The sequence below is a fragment of the Pogoniulus pusillus genome, chromosome 1 (assembly GCF_015220805.1).
Source record: "Pogoniulus pusillus isolate bPogPus1 chromosome 1, bPogPus1.pri, whole genome shotgun sequence".
Classification (NCBI taxonomy): Eukaryota; Metazoa; Chordata; class Aves; order Piciformes; family Lybiidae; genus Pogoniulus; species Pogoniulus pusillus.
Window position 1 is genome coordinate 48,278,354 of NC_087264.1, and position 27,880 is coordinate 48,306,233.

Sequence of the window (27,880 nt, forward strand, 5' to 3'; positions counted from 1 at the left end):
CAGCAGCAGCTGCGGAGGGGACCTGCTGTGGTCTCAATCCCCGCCGCTGCCCTAATCACCTCCACCTGGCCGCGCAGGTGGAGGCGATCAGGTCTCCAGTCCCCGCCACTGCCCTAATCGCCTCCACCTGCCGGCCTCGTGGCAGGCAGAGGAGCTTGCGGTGGGTCCCTGCGCCCTGCCCCACCTCAGCCCTCTTCTCCCCCAGGCTGCGGAGCAACCCCGCAGGGGCACGCTGCGGTGTACTGGGAAAGGGGTGGCGAACGTGGGGTGCAGCGACGGCTTCCTCCCCTGGGGCAAGCTTTGTGATGGGGTCACTGCAGTACTGTTTAGGACACGGCCCGTCCCAGAGCTGAGGGCGCAGTGCAAGGCCCAGGGAGCTGCCGCAGCCGGTGGCTTCCTCGCCTCTCCTGGAGCCCGGGGCTGAGCCGAAGCGCAGCGCTGCAGCGTCTCGGGCAGCAGAGCCTACGCCGTTCGTAACCCCCGGGGGTGCAGTGTCACCGGAAAGTAAGTAAAGGCACAAAGCCTCTTTTTCTGCTGTTCTGCACCTTGCAAGGTAAAATGAAGTGTGGTCAGTAGGCGGTTAAGGTAAAGGTAAGAGTAGCATTTCGTTATTAATAATACCAGATCAGTGAATAGCCGCTTAAAATTGGCTTAGACGTTAGGTTTTCTCCTTCTCCCAACCTCACCTGCTAGAGATAACTTAGGAAGCTGAGGCAGAAGGCAAGGGATGGCTCTATCCACATGGTTTAGTTTTAATACAGGCCTGCTCGAAGTGCCCGGGGATGCTTTTAAGTTAAAATGGATTTTAGTGTTGGTAATGTCTGTGATTACACTCTGCCTCAGAAATCCTCTGAGGTTAAGCAAGTAATGCATATTGAGATGCTGAAACACTGCAAGATTAATGTTGTGTCTCAGGTATGTAACGAGTTGCAGATCCATAAGAAGAACTCCTTCATTTTCTTTGCCTGAAGAGAAGTGCAGGAACAGGGAGGTCATTCTGCCCCTGTACTCTGCACTGGTTAGACCTCACCTTGAGTACTGTGTTCAGTTCTGGGCCCCCCAGTTTAGGAGGGACATTGAGATGCTTGAGCATGTCCAGAGAAGGGCGACGAGGCTGGGGAGAGGCCTTGAGCACAGCCCTACGAGGAGAGGCTGAGGGAGCTGGGATTGGTTAGCCTGGAGAAGAGGAGGCTCAGGGGTGACCTTATTGCTGTCTACAACTACCTGAAGGGAGGTTGTGGCCAGGGGGAGGTTGCTCTCTTCTCTCAGGTGGCCAGCGCCAGAACAAGAGGACACAGCCTCAAGCTACGCCAGGGGAAATTTAGGCTTGAGGTGAGGAAAAAGTTCTTCACTGAGAGAGTCATTGGACACTGGAATGGGCTGCCCGGGGAGGTGGTGGAGTCGCCGTCCCTGGAGCTGTTCAAGGCAGGATTGGAGGTGGCACTTGGTGCCATGGTCTGGCCTTGAGCTGTGTGGTAAAGGGTTGGACTTGATGATCTGTGAGGTCTCTTCCAACCTTGGTGATACTGTGAAATACCATGTGAGCAAGAACAGCTTCCAGAAGAAGAGAACTTGTGTTTTGCAAAGTGTTGTGTGAGTCTAGTCTCAAAATCAGCATTGGCTGTAGAAGGCTGTCAGTTCAGATAAAATAACTAAACACAGACAATAAAGTGAGCCAGACTCAAAACTTTCCTGACCAGCAAGAAAAGCATTTCACCAAAGCAAAGGAAGCTATGTTTGAGAAAGGCTGCTCAGGAAGGAGCTTCTCAAGGGCTTCTAGCTGTAAAGTAAGTGGAAGAGGCCTGAGGGTTTATCTGAGTTAACAGTCTTGAGAATAACCTGTCATTGCACCCCAGAAGAATAAGACTGAATGCAATAATTAACCTATCTATAACCAGGATTTTTCCCCTAATGGAGGAAAGGAGTGGAAAACAGCTTGTCAGAGCGTTTGCTTTCTTCACTGTTGACAACTCACCCTTGCAAGTGGTACATCTAGAGAGAGAGAGACAGTACAAGATAGCAGTAACTGCAGAGCAGTTAGTGGAGGGAAAAAAATACCTAAATGGAAAGCTAAGAACATTTACATCCAACTGGTGTTTTTGAATGGAGCTAGGGGGACAATCTCCCTGCCTTTTCATCTATAATTAAACTGCTAGAAAGAGATTCAAGTGTTGGTGAGACAACGGTGTTTTTTTCTGACCCTGAGTGAGATAACCTGCCTATATGGAGCACTATCACTGCCCTGTATTTTGTTTTGAGACAAAGAGTCTCAGTGGATTGCTCAGAAAACAAGGTTAGACTGAGTAAATTGAAATGAATTCATATTTCTACCTCAAAGACCAAATGGAAACATTGAAAATTCAGATGCAAACATGCAGACAGGAAAACACTAAAAGATACTGCCAATGATAGCTTTTGCCCAGCTCAGTGAAGGGGCTTCGTGCTCTTAGAATGAGCTCAGCCCTTTCTGAAACTCAGCTGTTGTTAATATGCTAATTTGTTAGTGCTCCTCCAGACCCTGGGTCAAGTTCTCTGTGTCTGATGTACCACAACAGCAGATATTTGTCAAGAGTCAAATGAGGGTGAAGCCTCCTTTCTTGACTTACATACAGTGCTGTGGGAAGGACTGACAGTTAAATAAAACTTACTGATTCAGCTCATCCAAGTAACTTCACAGAAGAGTTGCTACACTCCTGACAGCACATCAGTGTGGTGCTATGCTTCTTGAGGAGCTGAATGCATGCTAGATAGGAAGGGCTCTTCGTTTTTGTCTTTGCATCTATTTGATTTTCATGGGGATTTTTCTTAAGCTTACTGCTGTACTTGGTCATCTTCTGTGTCAGCAAAAGGAGAAAAGGTTTGTCCTTGATGCTGAACACAGATGTCTTTCCCTTGGCCTGAACCCTGGTTATCTGGGCTCTGTAGCAGAGGAGAGGAAAGAAGGAAGAGGTGAAAAATGTCAGGTTTAGCAGCCTTGCTTGCTAGTGTCCAGCACAGGGCGAAGACTGCAGCATGCAGTGGTGCACTGCACCACTCCAGCTGCCACAAGTGGTGTCTTTAAGATATCTTCAATTCTAGAATAGGGACTCATTTGATAACAAACCTGAGCATGGTGTTTCCTTTGTGAGACCTGCTGGACTGACCTGCCTGCACAGTTCCCTTTGCAGCAAATCTCTGTTGTAAGAATTGCTCTCTTCAAACATGGTAAAGATTCTTTCCGCTGTGGCAGTTACTGTAAAGTGGGGTGGCAGCTTGATACCTCACAGTGAAAGCTGTTGAAGGATCTGTGCTCTTTCACTCAAGCAATAAAGCTAAGTAGACTTCTGACAGCCTTTTCAACATTGAGTTGGTTTGTATGATTCTAACCACTGTGTATTATCAATACCTCTCAATATTGCACTGAGCAATACAAGAGAAGACATTTAGCATGTTTAACTGATTATTTTTATATCTTAGTCAAATGTGAACTTTTATTGGGATGCAAAGGATTACTCTTAATCCCCAAGCATCCAAAGAAGTTGTGAGTAGATGGAATATAATCTCCAACTGTTCTAGTATCCAGTGGTTGTGATTTTAAATGCGAGACCATGATTAGGAAAAGAAGGATTGATGCCTGAGCTCTGATTGTTAAAAGGCCCTCAGGAGTCATGACTGAGAGGCACCTAAATGTGATTTCCAACAAAGAGGATGAAACAAATAGTTTAGCCTGGGTGTGTAAAGAGAGGGATCTGAACATTAATGTAATTTGTGCTGAGTATGGTACCAAGAAAGGGCTCATTATGGGATCTGTGATTGTGGAGATGAATCAGGTAAGGAGTAGATGTGGTAAATGTACTTGATGAAGAGATTCCCATTGATAAATTGGAGGTGGTTTTAACATGATGCAACCATGGCCTGCATATGTTCTGGATGGAATTGCTTCAGCTGTGTTAGTTTGTAAGTTAGGAGACAAGATTAAATAGTTCTAATGATCACATTCATTTTGCAAGTTTTATCAATCCTGTGTTCAGAGTGGATCCTGTGTTCAGTGTGGATCCTGTGTTCAGTTCTGGGCCCCCCAGTTTAGGAAGGACATTGAGATGCTTGAGCGTGTCCAGAGAAGGGCGACGAGGCTGGGGAGAGGCCTTGAGCACAGCCCTACGAGGAGAGGCTGAGGGAGCTGGGATTGGTTAGCCTGGAGAAGAGGAGGCTCAGGGGTGACCTTATTGCTGTCTACAACTACCTGAGGGGAGGTTGTGGCCAGGAGGAGGTTGCTCTCTTCTCTCAGGTGGCCAGCACCAGAACAAGAGGACACAGCCTCAAGCTATGCCAGGGGAGATTTAGGCTGGAGGTGAGGAGAAAGTTCTTCACTGAGAGAGTCATTGGACACTGGAATGGGCTGCCCGGGGAGGTGGTGGAGTCGCCGTCCCTGGAGCTGTTCAAGGCAGGACTGGACGTGGCATTTGGTGCCATGGTCTGGCCTTGATCTCTGTGGTAAAGGGTTGGACTTGATGATCTGTGAGGTCTCTTCCAACCTTGGTGATACTGTGATACTGTGATCCTGTGATCCTGTGGTGAGCCTCGTGTAGCTGTAGAAGTAAATGAGTGCCTAAATGTACATTGGAGTAATTCCTCAGCTGAGGAGCAGCCAGACAATACCCTGCCTTTAAATACATGATTTATAATATTTTATCCTATTATGAAAATAGCTGAAAGTCGATACAGTAGGGCAGAAATCAGGAGAAAGGCACTATTTAGTGGCGTGGCTGCCATGAAGGTGTTCAGTACAGCTTTCTGTGTTGATGAATGCCAGGAGCTGTAATCTAGCATTTCAACATTTTACCAGGTTTAAAAAAAAAAATTATAAGTAATCCTGAAGGCACAGATCCCTAGGATTTGTACTTTTTTGTTTGTTAGTTTTGATCAGTAAAGCAAAGATTGCAGTTGTGTTCTCCTCCTCTAACCGTGGGGTTGTTTCCAATGATGTTTGCAAAGTTTTGTTTGAGGAGAGAGTAGTTGCTGGTGTAAATAGAGGAGGATATAGGCAAGAAGCCCAAAGGAGGTGAAAGCCTGGACTGCAGAGGGATTTGGAGCGTGCAGAAAGACCTTGCCAAAAAAGAGATGAGAGAGCACAGAGAAGGCGAGGCAGGAAAAGGAGGTAATGACTTTCATTAAATAAGAGATAAACAAAGATGCCTGAGAAAAGAGACAAAAAAATCTACAGTGACAGACTCAATGGAATCCTTTAGATCTGTGTTCTGCTGTTGAATACCCTGGTATCAATTTTGCCAGTGCAATCTCTTAGCATTTTTTCCCCAGCAGTTTTGAATCTACTATTCTGGGTGGATTCCTTGTTTCTGACCAAGGGTTGAGCGTTGATTTCAGTTCTCCTTGGTGGGAGACTTTAAAAGTTTTAAGAGAGAATTAGTGCTGGTTTGCTTTGAGCAGGTTATTTACCTTTAGTAACCAGATGGCTGGGACATTTTTCTGTAGACCATTCTTCACATTATGGAGGCTTTCTCTGCCTTGGTGCCTAAGATGCCTTTACTCACTTCAACACTCATTTTGTCCACTGATACCAGCTATCCACAGCCAGACACATTAACACAAGGAAGAAATACCCAGATTTAAATTATTAAAGCCACCTAAAACATTTATACCTGGTCACACTGAGTTTCAGTCTTATGCTGTTACAGTAATCATCAGACTCTTAAGTTGTGCCGGGGAAAGCATAGGCTGGATGTTAGGAGGAAGTTCTTCCCAGAGAGAGTGATTGGCATTGGAATGGGCTGCCCAGGGAGGTGGTGGAGGCACCATCCCTGGAGGTCTTCAAGAAAAGACTGGATGAGACATTTAGTGCCATGGTCTGGTTGACTGGCTAGGGCTGGGTGCTAGGTTGGACTGGATGATCTTGGAGGTCTCTTCCAACCTGGTTGATTCTATGATACAGAAGTGAGGTGGTATAATAGAAAGTGTATGAAGTTCTATTCATTATTCACCCAGATTTTAGATTTGTGTACATGCCTCAAAGCAAATACAAAGTTTAAATGTCTGTCTGTGTGGTCAGATGTTACTCAGAAGGCTGGGAAGTGAAAAATAACTTGAGTGAACCTACATACTGCTTAAAGTGCACTAGTGTTATCTGCCAGAGTTGCAGTGTGGAAAACAACTATTTGAGAAGGTCTTGTCTGGCTCAGCCTCCAGGCAGGGCATGGGGCCAAAAGCTTGACATCCCTAGGTTTTTGGGTTTAGTTGTTTGGGTTTTTATTTTAGACAAAGTTCTCCCCATGCCATAAAGCCTCCTGAGAGGGGACAGGGTGAGGGCACTGCAGGTAGGAGGCAGCATGGCAGACACCTAGACCCTTTCCTCCATTCTCCTCCATCCTCTCCAACCTTCACAGGCAGCTGCCATGCTTTTCTCCAGCCCTGTGCCTAGGCAAGCTTGGGGCATCTGTGAGTGCCAGTGCCCATGGGCATTCCAGAGAAGTAATGGCAGTGGCTGGCACAGCAGGGCAGCCTAGGAGTGACAGCAGTGACATGAGGGACACTACTCCTGTCCCTGGTCACTCATGACCTGGCAGCATCTCATAGAAGCTCAGTCCAAAGCCATGTAGGAAATGCTGCTTCCCACCCAATGCTGTCATGGTGACAGGGAACCAGGCCCAGTTTCAGGCTCTTTTCTTGGCAGCAGTGTCTGAAAGGAGCAGCCAATGCGTGGGTGCTGAAGTCAGCCCTGCTCCACACACTTATCACTGTAATCATGTATACACACACACACATATATATTAAAATACATATATACACAGATTTTTTGCTAGAAAGCTCTTGCAGAACCTGTTTCAGATGATTGATAATGAACCAGAGAATGAAGAAGGCAACTTAGGAAAGGGAAATTCTAATGTGGGGAAAAAACACTAGTGCAATGTTCATCGCTCAGTCTGAAGCAGCATTTGGTTCTTTCCACTGCTGCCAGCTGTGCAACAGGCATGGGAAAAGCTGAAAGCTGGGTGGGGAGAGAGCTCCAAGCTGAAGGCTTTCCTGTGGAGCTCTCAGAAGCTCCTTAGTCATGTGCAGGAAAGCAGCTTCTGCAGAGAGGGGCTCTTTAGGTGAAATGTAGGACATCTTGAGAGGCCAGTGATCTTGCATCCCTGGTGGTTAACCTTGCAGTGTTCATAGAACTTTCATCTGTCAAAAGGAGACACATCTCACCACAGTGAGGAGAGAGCACTTAACAGTGACCTGCTCCAATGCATTGGCTGCAGACAACTGCAAATAGACTGCTTGCATTTGTGGCCTGTGCATCCTTTTTACTTGCTTTTGCAGAATTAATAGGGTGAGATTTTGTAGCTTTTCTTGCTAGTTCTTTTCCTGAAAAAGATCTCTGTATACTGCAGCCACATACAGAAGGGACCCTGCAAGAACAAAGCAAATTGTGCTTCAGCAGGGAGGAGACTCTGGAATAACATCTGGTCTGCAGCGCAGGGATATTTTCTCTTTTGCAATGCTGTGCTAAGGTTCAGCCTTGCTTTAGATTGGATTACTCCAAGGACTTCCCTGATTCAGAATACAGTGAATTGTGAATTCTGAGATAGTTTATTTCTCCTTTGTTCTGGTCATAAATTGGAGATGTGGGGTTTTTTTGGGGGGGTTTGTTTGGTTTGTTTTGGTGGTTGTGGTTTTTTTTTTGTTGTTGTTGTTGTTGTTGTTTATTCCAGCATAGATCAAGAGTATCCAGTTGAAGCTACCAGAATTATACCAATGTAAAACTCTACAGACTTTTTGGTCCCCATATCAGTACCAAAGCTTGCAATTTCTCTTGGATAACATTCACTGTAGCCAAGGCTTTTGAGGGAGATCCCCAGTTGTTCATTGCTTAATATGGCTTAGTAGAAGAAGTAACTTATTATATTATTATGGACTACTCGTTGACTTGAAACTCACTAAAATAGAACAGGAAAGAACATTGTTGGTCTTATGATAGCAGTAATCAATATCACATAAACAAGTTGCATTTAAACTGAAGAAAAAGTATTGGTACGTTGTGAAGTTAATTTTTTTTTCCCCTTATGTTTGTCTTCTTTACCAATGTCATTTTCTTACAACATATCCTTGAGATACATTCTCAGAAGTGTAGGTTTCTGCCTGGTAGAACTCTGCTGCTGTTTCTAAAGGAAGGATTCAGAAATTCAGGAGGGAATTACTCACTGGAATGTGGCCAGAGCTGCAGCAAAGTCAGTTGGCAGGATAAGAGAAAAAAAAAATCTCAAATTAAGACAAAGGATGAAATTTCATAGAGTCAGCCAGGTTGGAAGAGACCTTCAAGCTTGTCCAGTCCAACCTAGCACCCAGCCCTAGCCAGTCAACCAGACCATGGCACCAAGTGCCTCATCCAGGCTTTGCTTTGGCACCTCCAGGGACTGTGACTCCACCACCTCCCTGGGCAGCCCATTCCAATGCCAATCACTCTCTCTGGGAAGAATTTCCTCCTAGACCTCCCCTGGCACAACTTGAGACTGTGTCCCTTTATTCTGTTCCTGGTTGCCTGGGAGAAGAGACCAACTCCCACCTGGCTACAACCTCCCTTCAGGTAGTTGTAGACAGCAATGAGGTCCCCCCTGAGCCTCCTCTTCTGCAGGCTGCACACCCCCAGCTCCCTCAGCCTCTCCTCATAGGGTTTGTGTTCCAGGCCCCTCACCAGCTTTGTTGCCCTTCTCTGGACACCTTCCAGCACCTCAACATTTCTCTTGAATGGAGGAGCCCAGAACTGGACACAGCACTCAAGGTGTGGCCTGAGCAGTGCTGAGTACAGGGGCAGAATAACCTCCCTTGTCCTACTGGCCACACTGTTCCTGATACAGGCCAGGATGCCGTTGGCTCTCCTGGCCACCTGGGCACACTGCTGCCTCATCTTCAGCCTACTATCTATCAGTACCCCCAGGTCCCTTTCCTCCTGGCTGCTCTCCAGCTGCTCTGTCCCCAGCCTGTATCTCTGTTTAGGGCTGTTGTGGCCAAAGTGCAGAACCCTGCACTTGGCCTTGTTAAATCTCATCCCATTGGCCTCTGCCCAACTATCCAGCCTGTCCAGGTCCCTCTGCAGGGCTCTCCTACCTTCCAACAGCTCCACACCTGCTCCTAGCTTGGTGTCATCTGCAAACTTACTGATGCTGGACTCAATGCCCTCATCCAGATCATCAATAAAGATACTAAACAGGACTGTGCCCAGCACTGATCCCTGGGGCACACCACTAGTAACAGCTGCCAACTGGATGTGGCACCATTCACCACCACTCTCTGGGCCCGACCCTCCAGCCAGTTCTTGACCCATATCAGCATCAACCTGTCCAAGCCATGAGCTACCAGCTCTGCCAGGAGCTTGTTGTGGCAGATGGTGTCTAAGGCTTTGCTGAAGTCCAGGTAGCCTACATCCAGAGTCTTCCACACATTCACCAGGTGGGAAACCTGATCATAAAAGGAGATCAGACAGGACCTGCCCTTCCTAAACCCATGCTGGCTGGGCCTGATCCCTGTACATGCTTTGTGATGGCATTCAAGCTGACCTGTTCCATGACCTTGCCTGGCACTGAGGTCAGTGTGACAGGTCTGTAGTTCTCTGGCTCCTTCCAGGCCTTCTTGTGGGTGGGTATCACATTGGCCAGCTTCCAGCCTTTGGGAACCTCTCCAGTGAGCCAGGACTGTTGATAAATGATGGAGAGTGGCTTGGCCAGTTCATCTGCCAGCTCTCTTGGCACCCTAGGATGGATCCCAGCTGGTCCCATGGACTTGTAAGGATCCACGTGTCTCAGCAGGTCCCTTACTGCTTCCTCGTGGATTACAGGGGGACTATACTGGTCCCTGGCTCCATCTGCCAGTTCAGGAGTCCAGCTGTCCTGGAGACAACCTGTCCCACTATTGAAGATTGAGGCAAAGAAGGTGTTAAGCACCTCTGGCTTTTCCTCATCCTTTGTCACTATATTCCCCTCCCTATCTAGTAAGGACTGGAGGTTGTCCTTGGCCCTTCTCTTGCCATTCATATATTTAAAGAAACATTTTTTATTCTCCTTAGCAGCAGTGGCAGCCTAAGCTCTAAATGGGCTTTTGCCTCTCTGTTTCCTACAAGACTTAGCAACATCTTTGAACTCTTCTTTGGATACCTCTCCTCTTTTCCAAAGGTGATACACCCTCTTTTTTTATCTTTAATTCCTTTAGCAGCTCCCTGCCCATCCAGTCTGGCTGCCCCCTCGTCGTCTCATCTTCCACTACAATGGCACAGCTGCTCCTGTGCCTTCAGGAGTTCTTTCTTGAAGCAGGTCCAACCTTCCTGGACCCCTTTGTTTTTCAGGGCTGTTTCCCAAGGAACTTTCTGAGTTAGTTGCTTAAATAGCCTGAAGTCTGCCCTTCAGAAGTCCAGTGTGGAGGTTCTGTGTCCTTTTTCATCCTCTCCCTGCCGCTTCCCCATGGTGCTTGGCTGATGAACTTCAACAGTGAACTTCAGACTTAAAACATAGCACTGCCTTTTTAGCAATGCATCACCCAAAGTGCATGAACTGTTTGAGAGGTGCTTCTGTGATTCCAGGTTCATTGTGCCACGTAGGGTTGGATGCTATGGGTGTATGAGCAGAAAGAACCTTTACTTGATGGGGTGACACAGTGAGTAAGCCCTCAGGGCTTAATTGTGGGGAGACAGAAATGGGGACAGAGCTAAGAGCTGAAGTCTAGATGAGGCTGAACTAGGATGTGAAGGATCAGCAGGGCTGGAAGTTGCTAGCTGATAAATTACTGGACTAATAGACACTAGCATTCAAAAGCCAGATGCTGCCCAAAATATATCTGCATGAAGACCAGCATAGTTGGTGGTGATTTTGGAGACAATTATTACTTTAAATCTGGATCATAACTTGAAATTTATTTTTATACTATTATGTACCTGGAGTAAAATAGACTTATTTTTCATTATGCTGACATCCATTGCAGAATTCAGCCAAATTTAGTGTTCTGCTTTGCTCCTTTTGTGGTTCGGGGTTTGCTTTGTGTTGGTTGGTTGGTTGTTTTTTTTCCTCCTCTGGAGTTTCTCTCATCTTATGTATAGAATGATCTAAATTTATTGAAGCTTTATCACCTGCTTCAGAAAGAAACCCCTCCTGTTTGTCACTGAATCTGCAAGTTAAGTAGCAGTGAACTCCAGCCAGGGCAAGCTGAGTACTCTTGATGTTCATGTAGTCAGTCTGTTAAATACAGCTATGTCACTTATTGTTCCCTGCAGAATTTTAACTTCAGTTCAATGTTGTGGAGCACATAAGTTAAATTCTTTCATAGAGTAACTTTGTCTCTTTGGGTTTCCAATTTTGCTTTGAACTGTAAAATATTGACCATAGGGAAGGTGGAAATCTTTTAATATTTTTTGTTGAGAATCTTTCAGTTGCAGCAGTGTCCCCTTCCTTGATTGGTAAGATATTCATTGCCACCTAGACTGTTTGCAGCACTATGGAGGCAGCTCACTATATCCCAAAGCCTTATTGTCTCAGCCAACTTCCCTGGTTCAGGACCTCCAAAGATAGTAGAAAGCAAGAAGAGCCTGGGCAGTATCAAATACTGAAGGTTGTCCCCAGCAATCACAAATTATAGTTTTGTGTCTTTTTAGTGTCTAAAGTATTGTCAGCTTGCACAACAGCTCTATGGTAACAAGTGGGAATAAAGAAGTGGAAGTGGGTTGCCTAGTTTTGGGTTTTAGATGTAAGAGAAAAGCACAACAAGCAAGCAAGTAAGTATTTGTGTCCAGAGAAGGGCAACAAGGCTGGTGAAAGGTCTGGAACACAAAGCCTATGAGGAGAGGCTGAGGGAGCTGGGGTTGTTTAGCCTGGAGAAGAGGAGGCTCAGGGGTGACCTTATTGCTGTCTACAACTACCTGAAGGGAGGTTGTAGCCAGGTGGGGGTTGTTCTCTTCTCCCAGGCAACCAGCAATAGAACAAGGGGACACAGTCTCAAGTTGTGCTGGGGGAAGTCTAGGCTGGATGTTAGGAGGAAGTTCTTCCCAGAGGGAGTGACTGGCATTGGAATGCCCAGGGAGGTGATGGAGGCACTGTCCCTGGAGGTGTTGAAGAGAGGACTGGATGAGGCATTCAGTGCCATGGTCTAGATGACTGGATAGGGCTGGGTGCTAGGTTGGGCTGGATGATCTTGGAGGTCTCTTCCAACCTGGTTGAGTCTATGATTCTTTTACATGTATCTAAGCTTGTTAAGATGGCTATAAAACATACCTAAATCTGTGTCCTGTGGAATTTGTAACCTAAAAGCACTGCTAGTAAATTGGATGCTTCAATCCAGTGATTATGATCTGGGGCATTTAAGGAACAATAACTTCCATGACACCTCTAGGTAGGAAAAAAACCCCCTCCAATTTAATACTCTCATATCTTGTGGTTTGAGATGCAAAAATATCTGCATAATTTTATACTCACCATCTCCTGTAAAACTAAAAGGCAACCTCACTCACTATTTAAACTGGTTTATATTCTTGCTGCAGTTGGAAAATCCCTCTCCCACATGCACACACCTCAGTCAGTCGTCTAATTCAGTGCCTGAACAGTCTAGTTTGTCAGGATGAGCCAGCTCTGGCACATTCAGCGCTATTTATCACTGTTGAACTGTAATGCTGAGGATTGACTAATATTTTTGTGTTGTTCTGGTGGCTTTGATAACAGTAAAGAGATGTCCTTGACAAGCTGTAATTGCTGTTTTCTCAGTGTAATTAGCCTCTCATTAAACACAAGATATAATGTTTGGGTTTTAGCTAAATTCATGTTAGTATTTCATCTGAGTCACAAGTGGAAGCAAAATGACTGGATATCTTGCAAACATACTTCAGAACAGTGGACTGTTCCAAAGAGACTATCACATTGTTATGTATAGAATCAACGAGGTTGGAAGAGACCCCCAAGCTCATCCAGTCCAACCTAGCACCCAGCCCTAGCCAGTCAACTAGACCATGGCACTAAGTGCCTTATCCAGTCTTTCCTTGAACACCTCCAGGGATGGTGACTCCACCACCTCCCTGGGCAGCCCATTCCAATGCCAGTCACTCTCTCTGTGAAGAACTTCCTCCTAACATCCAGTCTAGACTTCCCCCAGCACAACTTGAGACTGTGTCCCCTTGTTCTATTGCTGGTTGCCTGCCTCAAGACAGGGTAAGACCCTAGTGAAGAATTCCTCAGTTACAAGGCAGTCTTGATCAGACCATACAGGGATTCTCTACAACTGCACCTTCCAGTCAATGATTTTTACTCTTACTGGAATTTTACTCTCAGTGTGTGTTTTACTGTATAAAGCAATGTGAAGTCTCAGACTTATATTCTGAACCTGAAGAACTCAAGCTAGCTGTCAGTGCCCTAAATGAGAGGCTAATGGTGAAAGAGTCATCACTGAAGGAGTGGTTCCCTGCTCATTTTTGGAAGATGCTCACCAGAACTGGCACTGTGCAGTCATACAGGTTAGCTTTCAGACGTTATCTCTGTGGCAGAGAACGCAGATATGCATAAACAGCAGTTACAAATGCAAAGTATTTGCTGGAGATTTGGCTTGAATTGGTTTAGTCTTGTCTGTCTCAAGTGCTTCTATTCATTGCCTTTCTCATTTCCCATGCCTCTTTCTTTGAAGAACTGTCTCAGATAGAAATTCCCTCTTGGCATCCATATTGTGCAGGGTAGTGTGGGATGGAGTCACCTCCTTTCTGTTTCTCTTCCACTCTTGCCAGCTGCTGCCTCTGGTATAGACAGATAAGGTATCTGTAACTCCTGTTATTATTAAATGCAAAGTCTTTGCTGCAGTAAAGCAACCACAGGGGCAAGAAAAGGAGAGGGTGTATGGGCTCCTCTGCTGCCGGCACAGGGAATGTTGCAAGAGACTGTTCATGTTTAAGCAGCATCTTCCAATCCTGTAAGCTGCTGACTTGGCTTCCTTGTAGAAAGAAATACTGAACCTCTTCTGGGTATTAATTATTCACTAGTGCAGAATGATTTCAAACACATGTGAATTCTCTTAGCAAGCAGCCCCTAGTAAATATGTATTCTGGAGAATCCTCACTCAGTTCTGTTCATGGCAGTATCTGTAGAGATTTTAAGGAGACTGAAATCTAATATTACCTATTCAGTTTAGTCAAGATGGCATGGCCATCAACACCTCAGATAAGTGAATTATATCATTTCTATAGGGCTTGTTGTGTGTCTTATCTACCTAAGTACTCATAAGGCTCCTATCACCACTACATGCAAACCAATCTTACACAAAATCAACTTAATGGAGCTATTGCTGGTTTACAGTGGCATCAGTTGAATCAGAACTCAATCTTGAAGGAATTCTCTGCAGTGTGCTTTGATCATTATTCAGAATGTTGTAAGAGAGTCACAAAGAAAGGCATTTCTTACTTGAAGTTGAATGGATTTACTGAACTGTTGCAATGTAAACACAGACACCTTGCAACTGGGACACATCTCCTCAGACTCACTCCGGACCTGGGTGCAGTACAAGGTGAGATGAGTAATATGAATGGAAGATTTTATTTAATCTTATGACTTGCTGCAACAAAGAGAGTTACTAGAGAGTATGTTGAGTGACAGTTTTCTTAAAAGGATTGCCATGAGAACATTTTGACACTGATAAGGTGGTGACTAACATTTCAAAGCTGTTACAACACTGCACCTGCATAAAGCCCAGTCTTTGAGAATCATTCCAACAGAGAGACTGTAAGCTACAAGGACACAGGAGGGAAAAGACCTGAAGAATGAAGAGAGAAGAACTTGTGAGAAGTCCTAAATACTTATTCACATAGACTAGCCCTCTCTCCCTGGTGCCAAAGCTTATGCTTCCTCCACAATTCAGCCAGGATTTGCTAGGGCTGGTTGTCCTTTGTCCGATGACACTTCTCTATGTGTGCCATGGCATTTAATGCAAGATCAAAAGTGAGTGAACCTGTGTAAGGAAAAATTAAAGAGATAGGGGGCTGCACGAGTCCAAACCTCCTCCTGTTGAAACAAACATCCTTCTCCCTAGCCCTCAGCAAGCCAGCCTACTTCAGATTCACCAGCTGTCCTGTTCATAGCTGCTGGAGCTGCAGTTCCCTTGCTCAGCAACCCTGCTGCCCCTTTCTACTTGAAGGAATATAGAGGTCTCCCACAGTGTGTGGAAGCATTTATCTTCCATTTTGAACAATTATAAATGGAAAGCCAAGGGGAAAGGCAGAGAAGGATGTGAGGACAGTGCTGGAAGAAAGAAGGGCAATGTTTAAATCCTTAGCAGCCATTCTTTGAGTCCCTGTATGACTGCCACGTATGGGTTTGTAGGGCCTGGTGCTGTAGGAGTCTGCTCAGCTTGGGATGTGGTATTTGAAATGCTGTGCACGCACACATAGGCACACACGAAGTGCTGACTCCTTGTGCCTGCTGGGCTTCTGGCTTTGCACTTTCACAGGTATAAAATCAATGGCTTCCTGTCCCAGCCAATTTGAACAATGTTTTAGTTTTAGTTTTCCTGACTACCCTCCTTATCAGTTTTAATTAGAAGAAAGACTTTTTTTGGTGTTATATATATATTCTTTAATTCTCTATGTATTTTGCTGTAGACAGGGATGTTCCAGAACAGATGGTCTTCAAACCTTGCATACATCAATTTCTGTGTAATTAACCTACCATTTATCTGGTGTTAAGGAAGTTCCCTTCAACCTGCTTTGGACCTTTACCAGGGAACTGGGAATTAAAACCTATTCAAGAGTCTTGTTCTGAGGGGTTTATTTTTCTTCTCTTTTTTTTTTTTTTCATTGATGTTCTCTTGGTTCGTGTGTTGATACTATTTATGAAATAACAAGGAAATTTCCAAGCCAGCAAATTTTTAACTACTGATTAAAAAAAGCCTGAATGAAGAAGATGATTAGCATAAAACCTGTTACCTAAATGCAGATCAATGTCTCCCTCAATGAACACAGAAAGCAGTTTCAACAGCAGTTAAAGTTATTGAAACTGATGCTGCAGAAGTGAGGCCTGAAGCTATGGACAATGTCAGCTCTGTACATCAGTCACTCCACAAGCACAGATACATTAGTATGCTTCAGCTGACAAGCTGTCAGTTCACTGCTTACAGACAATGTCCTTACTTTTTGCTTCCTAAGGTTCCAGCATGCCTTGAGTGCACAGTCCTGATTTATGAGTTTCTCAAAATCACTGGAAATGGACTGTCACTGTTCTGCTTTGAAGATTCTTGGCATATAGAAGTGCATCTTTCTTCAGTAAGATTAAATTAGTTCTGTTATCCTGAAATATCTGCTGATTTGGGCTAGCAGCTAGGAGACACAAGCAGACAGCTCTTCTGAAAGGTAGCATATGACAGAAAGGACCTGTGACCTTTATCAGCTGTATAGAGCAAAGAGATACCTGTGAATTTCTCCTGTTCCTCTCCATAGCACACATCATCTCTGCCCTGCAGTGAACCTCTGGGCTAGAGCAGTAACCTGTACGCTTCAGCATCACAGCACAGTCAGACCTTGACATCGTTAGCAAACCTGCCTTGCAGGTTACCCCTTTAGAGGCTGTTGCATGCCCTTTTGAGCCACTTAATAGGGCTGCTACTGCTGCACAGGAGAGCTGTTTTCCTCTTGTTAAATCTCTGCAGCTACCTGAGTACTGACAGAATTGCCTCTTGGCTTCTGTAGTGTCTTTTGGGGGCTTTGTAGAATGGATTGTTTAAAATACATTCCTGGCCATGTTTTGAGCACTGAAACACCTTCTTTAAGAGATCAGTGGTGAGTCATTCTTAGCAAATAATGATTTGACAATAACTTGCTGTCTGTGGACAAATGCAATGCATGCTATCCTTACCTGTGACCAAGGTATGGGTGTGGAGAGGAAGAATTTGGAACAAGAATTTGATAGTAAGCAGAAAGGATTAATATTGCCTAACAGTAGAACACCCAGAGGAAGCAGAAAAGGAGCTGCTCTAAAAGGTTTGGGAACATCTTTAATGTAGACAGCAGCAAGACAGGTTTGGATGAATTTTTCTAACTCACAACATTGTAGCAACCAGGCAGTGAAAATTAGAAATACTTGAAAATGGGCTTGATGTACCTGTTCCAGGTGGCTGTTAGAAAAAAACTAGTTCCCTGGGACTCCAGTCTGGAAGAAGTTACACAATACAGCTTGTTAGAGCTGTGGGGCTATAAAGGATGAACCCATTTGTGTTTAGATCAGGATAATGTAGCAATACAGTGTTGAGTGACATGGTAACTCCAGCCCATGCTTTATATAAAGTTGTTGATAATAGCACTGGAGTAGATGAGCCCAATTAAGAAAGGGATGAGTCACCCAGAGTTTAGAGGGGTTATGACTGGGTCATCTCATCGTCATTATGATAATGAAATACCAGGTATGTTTCCAGTAGCATCTTTTATTACAAGAATAGAATCTCTTTCAATGTATTACTCCTCTGAGTGGGGAAGTGCAGTGACTGTGTCCAGAATTAATTCTTGGTCTGGTGTGTCAAGTTCAGTGTGCCATGGCACTACTCATAAGATAAGCAAGCATGAAAACTGTGGGCATGCACATACATGTTGTCAGCGATCCTGTCCCGCACCACGGAGGCGCCTGAAGACAGCCATTACCAGAGTGAAAAAAAAAGATTTTTTCAGTGCTGGGCCCCATCCTCTTTAACATCTTCATAGATGATCTGGATGAGGGCATGGAGTCAGTCAGCAGCAAGTGTGCAGATGACACCAAGCTGGGGGCAGATGTGGCTGGGTTGGAGGGCAGAAGGGCTCTGCAGCGGGACCTTGACCGCCTGGACAGATGGGCAGAGTCCAGTGGGATGGCATTCAATAGCTCCAAGTGCAGGGTGCTGCACTTTGGCCACAACAACCCCATGCAGAGATACAGGCTGGGGTCAGAGTGGCTGGAGAGCAGCCAGACAGAGAGGGATCTGGGGGTACTGATTGATACCCACCTGAACATGAGCCAGCAGTGTGCCCAGGTGGCCAAGAGAGCCAGTGGCATTCTGGCCTGCATCAGGAATGGTGTGGCCAGCAGGAGCAGGGAGGTCATTCTGCCCCTGTACTCTGCACTGGTTAGACCACACCTTGAGTCCTGTGTTCAGTTCTGGGCCCCCCAATTGAGGAGGGACATTGAGATGCTTGAGCGTGTCCAGAGAAGGGCGACGACGCTGGGGAGAGGTCTTGAGCACAGCCCTACGAGGAGAGGCTGAAGGAGCTGGGATTGTTTAGCCTGGAGAAGAGGAGGCTCAGGGGTGACCTTATTGCTGTCTACAACTACCTGAGGGGAGGTTGTGGCCAGGAGGAGGTTGCTCTCTTCTCTCAGGTGGCCAGCACCAGAACGAGAGGACACAGCCTCAAGCTACACCAGGGGAAATTTAGGTTCGAGGTGAGGAGAAAGTTCTTCACTGAGAGAGTCATTGGACACTGGAATGGGCTGCCTGGGGAGGTGGTGGAGTCGCTGTCCCTGGAGCTGTTCAAGGCAGGACTGGACGTGGCACTTGGTGCCATGGTCTGGCCTTGAGCTCTGTGGTAAAGGGTTGGACTTGATGATCTGTGAGGTCTCTTCCAATCCTGATAATACTGTGATACTGTGAAGAAGTATGGCATGCTACCTTACAGTATAACAGTGTTTTGCTTGATTGAGCTGTTATTCACAAATCTGATTCCCTTTCAGTCCTATAAAAAGACAAAATATCTTAATGCCACAGAGATGTACTTTTAATATGTACCAACAGGGATTGTGTGAGGATGATAAAGTGTACAGTTTAAATAAATAGCTAGGACAGACTGATAAACAGTAGATTCTAAACCTTATGTGTTAGATTCTCCTAGGAAATGTGCCACCTACCCTAGCTGTTCCCCATCTAGAATCTTTTGCTCAGCTCTAGGTCACTCTGTATTCATTCTGCTTCAGAGAGATCTTTCTGCAAACAGGCAGAATATTACAGATACTGATGACCTGAAGATGTGACCACAAGATACCTTTAATAACGTATAGTGGGAAGGGACAGGGAAGAAGGTGATTTCTCCTTTCTGTTAATAATAGATCAAAATGAATTGGAGCCATTGGATTAGGACTCTGATCTTGATGGATTGAGAAAACTTTGTCAGATCTGTCGCTAAATGAGTCATGAATGGGTAAATTGAGCACTGAGGGAAATAGAGTTGGCTCCTCTTTCATTTGATTCAGTTCACCATGCTTTTGATGGGCAGTGCCATTCAAGGGTTGCTGTCTTTTTTAAACAAATAATGAAGATTAAAAAGAATGAAATGCAAGTAAAAAAGAATAAAATGCAAGGACAGCCACTCCTCTCTGAGAGTATAGATAGCTGGCTTTCTGTGAAAGCTCTCTATGCTGTACCTCTAGCCTCCAAATCGTCATTGAGTACCAGTGTATAACTGTAAAATGCTTCACAGCCTCAGAGTTTATGCTGAGTAGCCAACATAGCTTGAAGGGAGAGGTGTTTTAAGAATATAGTAAATCACAGCTATGTGCCTGGATGCACTCCTGTGTGATCTGGTACAGATGATCCTGCTCTAGCAAGCAGGTTGAACTGGATGATTGTTCAAGGTCCCTTCCAACCCCTACCATTCTGTCATTCTGTGATTTGAGGTGTGGCCTTGCCAGAGCCACAGGGCATGACCAAGCCAGGTAGGGGTTGGTCTCTTCTGCCAGGCAACCAGCAACAGAACAAGGGGACAGGATCTCAAGTTGTGCTGGGGGAAGTCCAGGCTGGATGTTAGGAGGAAGTTCTTCCCAGAGAGAGTGATTGGCATTGGAATGGGCTGATCAGGGAGGTGGTGGAGGTACCATCTCTGGAGGTGTTGAAGCAAAGCCTGGATGAGGCACTTAGTGCCATGGTCTGGTTGATTGGCCAGGGCTGGGTGCTAGGTTGGACTGGATGAAGCTGGAGGTCTCTTCCAACCTGTTTGATTCTGTGATTCTGTATCAGTTATAAAGCTGCCCTGGAACTGGAAGTTACTATTGCATTAAAATTTTGTTGAAGAGCAAACATATTTATGTTATCTGGAATTAAGTGAGTATGGGTTACAGAATATTTGATGAAGGCATTTGGTTAATAGATTTCAAAATCCCAAAGTAGCCATGACATGACATTCCACTTTTGATTCTCAAAACCCCACCAGCTGACATTATGTGTGCCATATATGATAAATCATCATTTCTGTGTGTACCATTCAGTCTGGCTAGATTTTTTTTGTCTAGGAGATTCTCTCTACAATATCCTTCTGAACATGAGCCAGCAGTGTGCCCAGGTGGCCAAGAGAGCCAGTGGCATCCTGGCCTGCATCAGGAATGGTGTGGCCAGCAGGAGCAGGGAGGTCATTCTGCCCCTGTACTCTGCATTGGTTAGACCACGCCTTGAGTCCTGTGTTCAGTTCTGGGCCCCCCAGTTTAGGAGGGACATTGAGATGCTTGAGCGTGTCCAGAGAAGGGCGACGAGGCTGGGGAGAGGCCTTGAGCACAGCCCTACGAGGAGAGGCTGAGGGAGCTGGGATTGGTTAGCCTGGAGAAGTGGAGGCTCAGGGGAGACCTTATTGCTGTCTACAACTGCCTGAAGAGTGCTTGTACAAGGAGGAGGTTGCTCTCTTCTCTCAGGTGGCCAGCACCAGAACAAGAGGACACAGCCTCAAGCTATGCCAGGGGAAATTTAGGCTGGAGGTGAGGAGAAAGTTCTTCCCTGAGAGAGTCATTGGACACTGGAATGGGCTGCCCGGGGAGGTGGTGGAGTCGCCGTCCCTGGAGCTGTTCAAGGCAGGCCTTGAGCTCTGTGGTAAAGGGTTGGACTTGATCATCTGTGAGGTCTCTTCCAACCTTGGTGATACTGTGATCTTTTTCACCTGTGCTGAATCAGTTTCTTCCAGGTTAGATTTGTAGTCAACCAGTAATTGCTGTCTGGATAGTTCAAATAATTTGTTAATGTTGACTGATAAATCAAACAAGAGCATTTCTGTGCCTGCATTAAATGAATATATAAGAACTGACAATTCATTGTATGTGTTTGCTTGGTTGAAATAACGAGTACTTGAATATCCTTGTGTCCTGAGTATATATGTTCATTCTTTTTATTAATGCTAGTAACTACCATGTGACCTCCCTTTATCTTAAGAGCAGGAACAGTACATGTTCACTAGAATTTCATAATGCCCTGAAACAAATCTACCAGTGAACTGTGCATCACATTACTAATGGCCATTGAACAGAATGAGAATGCAATGGGCTTTGTGGGTGTTAGAAGCCACACAGAAATGGTGACTGGTTCCTCCTAGATTTGTTTCAAGAAGTGTGACTTGTTAACTCTTCTGTGGATGAAGTATGGAGTGGGAGAACCTTGTTGACAGGTTTGAAGGAACAGAGGAGCATAAAAATTGCCACAATAAGTTATATTTTCAATCCATCTAAGCTAGCATCCTATTTTTGACAAACTTTTGTGTATCAAGCATCTTGAATGAGTGTGAAGGTGTGAGAAGTATGAGTAGGTAAACAGGAATTTAATTCTAATCTGGATTTGTAGTGGTTAGTTATTGTTATCAAAGGCAAGCCATGAATTTAATACAAAACCCAGAATGGTCCTAGCTTTACATTTGGGAGCTGGTTTTAGATGAGGTTTATAATTAACATCGAGTATCAAGATATTTAATATGTTTAATTCTCAGAGGTATCTCCAGGAGGCTTGTAGAATGCTACATCATGGACTTTGTAGACAAGAGGAGGCCACCTGAAAGGTGGAGGGAGAAACAACTGACAGCCAGTGGGAGCAGTTTTATGTGTTTTTGCTTACACTAAACAGGGAAGAACTTCACTGAGCAGAGGGGTTTTTTAAAGCTAATTGAAGAAGTCCTTCCAATTGCAGATCACAAATGAAAATTGACACTGATGCTGCACATTCAGAAGGCTGGCTTTGGTGAGAGACATCTTAGAATCATCATAGAATCAACCAGGTTGGAAGAGACCTCCAAGATCATCCAGTCTAATCTAGCACCCAGCCCTAGCCAGTCAACTAGACCATGGCACTAAGTGCCTCATCCAGTCTTTTCTTGAAGACCTCCAGGCACGGTGCCTCCACCACCTCCCTGGGCAGCCCATTCCAATGCCAATCACTCTCTCTGGGAAGAACTTCCTCCTAACATCCAGCCTAGACCTCCCCTGGCACAACTTGAGACTGTCCCCCCTTGTTCTGTTGCTGGTTGCCTGGGAGAAGAGGCCACCCCCCACCTGGCTGCAATGTCCCTTCAGGCAGTTGTAGACTTGCCTGTTTTCAAATGAAAGAGGTCACTCCTTTACTCATTTGTTTGGTGTATGTCATAATCACTGTAATTGCGAGGCTCTACTGTGATAATTTAATGCAATTTAGCACATAATTAGTGAACAAAAATCCCACAATATCATTCTTTGATGGAGCTGTGTTAGTTAGAAATAGTGGCATTCAGTAACATCTTTCCTGTCAATGCACTCATCAGGGTTCTGTAGCCTATAGTATTTTCTGCTTGTCTTGACTTATATTAATTCTTAAAGAATGAGCACAAGCAACATTAGTGAAATGAGAGCTGCAAAAATGCTCTGCCCTTTGGCAAAGAATGCTAACTTGCACATTACCCGACGAGTACAGCTGAAAGAAGAGTGTCCTCCGAAAGCTTCATTGTCCTTTCCATGCTCCACTGATGCTCAATAATGTTATTGCTGCTGATTCCAGGCGAAAACACTTCCACTGATGAGAGGGGGAGAAAATAACGTAAATAGGCTTTTCTGGCGTAGGCTCTTCTAAGCTGATCTCTAATACAGGAAACGAGCCCTGATGTTTTCTTTTTGTGTAGAGGAGGAAAGGTTTGAACAGTGGTGCTTTGTGTCTGCTCTGCATGTGCACCCCAGGAAACTGCTACAATCACAAAGCTGAAGTAAAAAATACCTCAAAAAAACCCTTTCTTTCAAATCCCTCAAAAGTGTTAATGTACCTATGTAAGCAACAATTTGTACTCCTCTCTTTGCAAGGCATTGAATATCTGAAAGCTGTGAATTTTTCTGTCCCACAGCTTATCTTAGAGGAGTGACTTTGTGCTTTTAAGTCAGATTTTAAAATACAAATACTTCTCTAAACTCATGGTTAGCCTGGAGAAGGCTCGTGGAGAATGTCAGTGTGTGTAGTTACCTGATGGATGGAAATAAGACAAGCCAGACTCTTTTGTGGTAGTGCCAGCTGGCAGGACAAGAGACAATGGCACAAAGAGAAATGTCTGAGTTGTTCTAAACACAAGAAGCCATTTTTTTAAGTATGAGGGTGGTGACACACTGGCAGAGGTTACCCAGAGAGATTGTGGATCCTCCATCTGTGGAGATATTCAAAACCCAACAGGTCGTGGACAAGCTACAGTATAAACGACAGTAGCTGACCCAGCTTGAGCAGTGCAGTTGGACTTGATCTCAAAAAGCACTTTCCAACTTCAACCATTTTTTAACTCCTCACCTTCCCAGGATGTGGTGCAGCTTTTTGTTTAGAGAGCAGACCTAATGGAATTGGTTTGAAAACGTCCAGCAGCGATTAGGATTTAAATTAATAACATTTCACATGTCATCCCAAGCCAAAGCTTGGGAATTTCCACTGGCAAGACTATCCCTTCAGCAGTAATTTTCAACAGTGTGCCAGAAACAGACCTTAAATGTCAGCCCAAGGCGTTTGGTTTATAATGCTTTCTACATAACGACAGCACAGTTATAAGAAAGTGTTCAAGAACTAAACCTAGCAGCATTTCTGAGAGAGGGGAATCATTCCTTATTGCCAGTTACTATACGGACAGAAATGGGATGGCATTCAATAGCTCGAAGTGCAGGGTGCTGCACTTTGGCCACAACAACCCCATGCAGAGATACAGGCTGGGGTCAGAGTGGCTGGAGAGCAGCCAGACAGAGAGGGATCTGGGGGTACTGATTGATACCTGCCTGAACATGAGCCAGCAGTGTGCCCAGGTGGCCAAGAGAGCCAGTGGCATTCTGGCCTGCATCAGGAATGGTGTGGCCAGCAGGAGCAGGGAGGTCATTCTGCCCCTGTACTCTGCACTGGTTAGACCACACCTTGAGTCCTGTGTATAGTTCTGGGCCCCTCAGTTTAGGAGGGACATTGAGATGCTTGAGCGTGTCCAGAGAAGGGCGACGAGGCTGGGGAGAGGCCTTGAGCACAGCCCTACGAGGAGAGGCTGAGGGAGCTGGGATTGGTTAGCCTGGAGAAGAGGAGGCTCAGGGCAGACCTTATTGCTGTCTACAACTACCTGAGGGGAGGTTGTGGCCAGGAGGAGGTTGCTCTCTTCTCTCAGGTGGCCAGCACCAGAACAAGAGGACACAGCCTCAAGCTGTGCCAGGGGAAATTTAGGCTTGAGGTGAGGAGAAAGTTCTTCACTGAGAGAGTCATTGGACACCGGAATGGGCTGCCCGGGGAGGTGGTGGAGTCGCCGTCCCTGGAGCTGATCAAGGCAGGATTGGACGTGGCCCTTGGTGCCATGGTCTGGCCTTGAGCTCTGTGGTAAAGTGTTGGACTTGATGATCTGTGAGGTCTCTTCCAACCTTGGTGATACTGTGATACTGTGATACTGTGATTTCTTGAAGTCTGTAGCTGAATGGATCATCTGCACATAAAGTAAAATTGAGGACAAAAGCAAAAGATATCCCAGGAGTGAGTGAGGTCTCCATGAACAGATGTTGATTGCGTGAAAAAAAGAATGGGGACAGCACCGTATTTGCCTTTGCACTGTGATCTTGTTAGCCTGCCTGAGTGCTGGGAGGGTGTGAGCTGCTAGTCCCCCCATTTCCACAAATCTGTTTTCATGAGCTCTACCTAAAACCTTCTATTCTAAAACCGAACCCTCATGGTCCTGCCCTTTCTTTATCAGCTTATTTTATGGGGATGTGGTTAATCCCCAAGCCCTTGACCTTTAGTGATTTGTACTGCTGTCAAGACACATTATACAGCTTTTCAAACTGCTCTGCACTACAGAAGAAAATGTCCACAGCAGGATTCTTTTGTTTAAACTACCATGCAACAGGCATCAGTTTTATCATGCAAACATTTTCTTAAATTTCCCTGAGGGAAACAAGTCCCCCTACCCCCAAGTGGTGTCCCTGTCTGTGCCCCTCCTCCCTTCTTCTCCAGAAGAGTTTCAGTGTGAAGAAACTAGAGTAGGTGTAGGGAAGCTGTCTGCAATTTGCAAACCAGTGAAGATTATGTTATTCCCGCTGGGATGGAAGCTGAAAGGAAAATGTGAGTTTAATGTTAATACTTAGGAAGATGATAGCTTGATTTTTTTTTTTTTTCAAAGAAAAATACATAATTGCTGAACTAACTCATAGCTTTGATGAAAAATGGGTTACTGAGATCTAGGAGCATCTGTAAGGCTCTTAGGAACTTCAGCCTTACCCCTTCCTCCCTCCCGAGGGTGTTCTCCTTTTATCCAGAGGATAAAGATAGCAGGTGAGGCGCATGTATGGTCTCCCATCCTTGACATTGCTTCATTCAGAGATTTAATCTTAAAGTAGCAGGAACAATTTCTTCTCTTTGTCAATTCAGTATTAGGGTTTTGGGGTTTTTTTGTTTTTTTTTTTTTTAGGATTTCAGCCTGTGCCTTAGTTGGACTAATTGGAGTTAGAAAATGGACTAAAAATAGCAACTTGTTTTGCTACCATCAGTGATGACTTTCAGCCATCAGCCTAAGCTGCATGTTTATATAGAGCTGATAGAAGAGAAAGGACTTAGATGTATTAGAAATGACCATAAAAGAGGTTAAGGAAAGAGTTTGCTTCCAAGATTTACCATCTTCTGCTTAAGAATGTCTTTCTCATGCCAAAGAGAGATTTCATATCAAATTTTCTAGCTATTACATTTAGGAATCAATCTCTCACATCAGCTTGCCAATTGGAGCATTTACCTTGCACGGTAAGTGAGATTAATATCAGATCATCTATGAGAACTGTATTCTGTATCAATAGTCTTAGCCTTACATGGGCAGTGATGACCTTTCAATTAATGAGTGTACCTCATGATAAAGATCTTTGAGTCACAGTGGATAAAATTGCATCTCAAAATCTGTCAAAGATACATGTTGATGTTGGTATTGAAGGACCTAGGAACCAACCACTAATACACCATTGCATAAACCCATAGGTTACTGGCATCTGGAGTAGTATCTGCTTGCATCTGTGGTCATGCAGCCTGGCAAGAAGATTCGTGGAACTTGGAGGCACACTAGCAGGGGTAAGAGGGGAACAGCTCTCTACACGGGAAATCAAACAGCCTTCGGCTCTTGTTTTAAAAGAGGGATGGCTGAGGTGGAATTGATGGATTTGAGACTGTCACACGTGTTGTGGAGAAGGTGAGTGGAAAATGATTATTCATTAGACCTAGAAACACAAGTTAGCCAATGATGTTATCCATTGGCAGGTATAAACCCAAGAAAGTTAAATCTGTTTTCCCCACACGATGGTCCTGGTATGAAAATGTGAGATTCACACGTTGTGGATGGCAAAAGTTCAGAAAGTGATTAGGCAACTTCGGGAAGGGTAGGATAGCAAAGCCTGGTGGCATCCTGCAGCTCAGAAAGTCCCCAAACTGCTCACCGTGGGGCTGGGAGGCTGTTGCCACCAGAAAATTGCTCTGCCCACACTTCCTTTTGCTCTTTCCAGAGTATCCTCTTCTGACAGCTACTGGAGGCAGTAAGTCATAGGTGCTAGGCAGACCTACGGTCACATCCTGTTTGTACTTGTGTATCTGATTTGCCACCCATGGCATTAAACATGTCAATAGATGTTGTCGTCCTGATAGACTGGGTAGAAACTCATGGCAATAACAGCACAAAGCCTTCAGTGAACCATGCCTATGATTTGCATTTTGCTATTGTAACAAGGATCTTGCTGTGGTGTTCTGCACTGTGCCACAGCCGAACCACGTGGTTTGTGTTTTCAGTGTTGGTTTATCTCTACACTAATATGTTTTGTAATCATACTTCATGGATCTCTAATCAGTGAAAAAATAATTTTCCTGGATTCCTTATTGCTGCTGGTTTGGCCACCAGTTGTGATTTTTACCAGTCTCTGTGTTCCTAAAATCATGCTTTAATTCACTGCTTTTTCTAATTGTTGGGACCTCCAATTCAGCATCTCTCACAAATCCCTAGCTTCCCCAGCTCTGCTCATGCCAAACAAATATGGCTTTCAGAAAGGAGAGACATGCTTGGCAAAGGCTAGATGGGCAATGAAAGGGAAAAGAGCTAGGCAAAGGGCAGATGGAGCTCTTCTGGGGGTCCTACCAAAGATAAATTCCCTGTCCATTTGCAAGGAGAGAAGCAAGAGAGAATCCACAGAGCCTGCAACAACGAGAGAAACATAATTAAAAGGAGACTGGTAGGATCACAGCTGAGGGCCTCTCTTTATGAACTACAGCTGTACCCTAGACTTCCACCTCATGAACGTGTCTCAATGCATTTCACCTGGTGCTTGTAGAAGAGCAGGTTTACTCAGCTCAGCAGGAGCTGGAAGACTAAAAGGAGCAGCTGCATCCAAGAGATTTGGCTACCAGTACTGGTTGGTACTGGCAGGGTTCAGCCTGCTCTTCATGGGGAGACTTTCCTTCCTCTCAGAGCCTCTGTTTCTAAACCAAGCTCACCTCCAAGAAGGTGTTAACTTAAGAAGCCCTGGTTTGTGATGGTGAGACAGTGACCAGTCTGTGATCCAGCAGTAGCACAGATTAGAGAGGTTGGATTTTGCCCTCTTGCTTAGGACTTCTGAGCACTCAAATGGACTTGTAACCCTGCTCTGCTGTCAGTAAGCTGAAGGTGGTAATCTGTGGATGCTGGCTGTCAGCAATGTCAGAAATTTGG

The 27,880-nt window shown here is 45.1% G+C and overlaps 1 long non-coding RNA gene across 1 annotated transcript; it reads left to right on the forward strand.

Moving 5' to 3' along the window:
• On the forward strand, positions 1 to 27,054 carry LOC135179642 (uncharacterized). Its single transcript, XR_010304064.1, has 3 exons — positions 1 to 504; positions 26,170 to 26,259; positions 26,688 to 27,054. It is a non-coding gene; the product is annotated as an uncharacterized LOC135179642 (long non-coding RNA).
• The last annotated feature ends 826 nt before the right edge of the window (positions 27,055 to 27,880 follow it).